This window comes from Microtus ochrogaster, chromosome 10 (assembly GCF_000317375.1).
Source record: "Microtus ochrogaster isolate Prairie Vole_2 chromosome 10, MicOch1.0, whole genome shotgun sequence".
Lineage (NCBI taxonomy): Eukaryota > Metazoa > Chordata > Mammalia > Rodentia > Cricetidae > Microtus > Microtus ochrogaster.
Genome location: NC_022016.1, coordinates 34,845,776 through 34,847,239, shown reverse-complemented (window position 1 = coordinate 34,847,239; position 1,464 = coordinate 34,845,776).

Below are 1,464 nucleotides of genomic sequence, written 5' to 3'. Positions count from 1 at the left end.
CCTGGTCTACAGAGCTAGTTCCAGGACAGGCTCCAAAGCCACAGAGAAACCCTGTCTCGAAAAAACAAAAAAACAAAAACAAAAATAAAACAAGCCCACCACTTCCCCTTACTGCTTCCCAGCACCCCAAGACCATCAGTTGACTCCCCCTAAAGTGGGTGTGCAACTATGGTGGGACTAGTCTGTAATCACAGTACCAGGGAAATGAAAGCCAGGAGAATCCGATGTTCAAGATCACCCTTAGCTACACTGTCAGTGGCAAAACAGGCCAAGATACACGCAATCCTGTCTCCAAGAGAAAGACTGGAAAGTTCACTGAACTCAACATTTGTGACACTGGTCATCTTAGTTCCCAAATGCCTCCCTTGCTTTACAAACTTGCGCATTTCTTTCTACAGAAAAAAAAATTAGAGTCTTAAGTTGTTTTTGAAAATGTTCTGTTTTGTTTTGTTTGAGACAGGATCCATTTTGTAACCCTAGCTGGCCTGGAACTTGTTCTGTAAAGCACATTGGCCTTGAATTAACAGAAATCTGCTCGCTTCCTACTCCTCAGCGCTATTTAGGCCTCTGTATGGGCCTGCCCTTAGGGGCCTGACAGCTGCAGCCATTAAGAGCACTTCCTATGTACATTTGCTACACCCGCTTTTAAAAGGTGGGCCTTACCCACCTCCCACGTCTTTCTCTCTCTCTCTTTTCCTCCCATTCTCCCCCCCTTCCATCGCTCTTGTTCCCAGGGACCAATCTCTGCCCTGCTCTCTCTTCTTCCTATATGCCTCTCATGTGAGCCTTGTTGCATGGTGTGACATCTCTTTGCAGTGTTTTGTTTTGGTTTGGTTTGCTTTGGTTTTTCAAGACAGGGTTTCTCTGAAGCTTTGGAGCCTGTCCTGGAACTAGCTCTTGTAGACCAGGGTGGCCTCAAACTCACAGAGATCCTCCTGCTCCTGCTTCCCGAGTGCGTGTGCCACCATTGCCCGGCCTTAGCGGAGTTTTTTAAAATTACAACAGCAACAGCCACCACTACTACAGGCTACTCTTGTTTATTTGTTTGTTTGTTTTTCAAGACAGGGTTTCTCTGTAGCTTTGAACCTGTCCTGGAACTAGCTCTTGTAGACTAGGGTGGCCTCAAATTCACAGAGATCCGCCTGCCTCTGCCTCCCAGAGTGCTGGGATTAAATTAGGCATGTGCCACTACCGCCTGGCTCTTTTTATAATATGTATTTATTTAGGGTATGTGTGTGGCTACATGTATGTATGTGAACCATGTACGTGCAAAAGCCTATGGAGGTCAGAAGAGGGCACTATGCCCTGAAACTGGAATTGCAGGTAGCTGTAAGCCTTCATGTGGATACCGAGAATCAGAACCTGGGTCCTCTATATGAGCAGCAAATGCTCCTAACCACTGACTGATTTCTAATAATTCTGTTATATATATTTTTCTTTGTCTTTTTTTATAAATAAATCTTT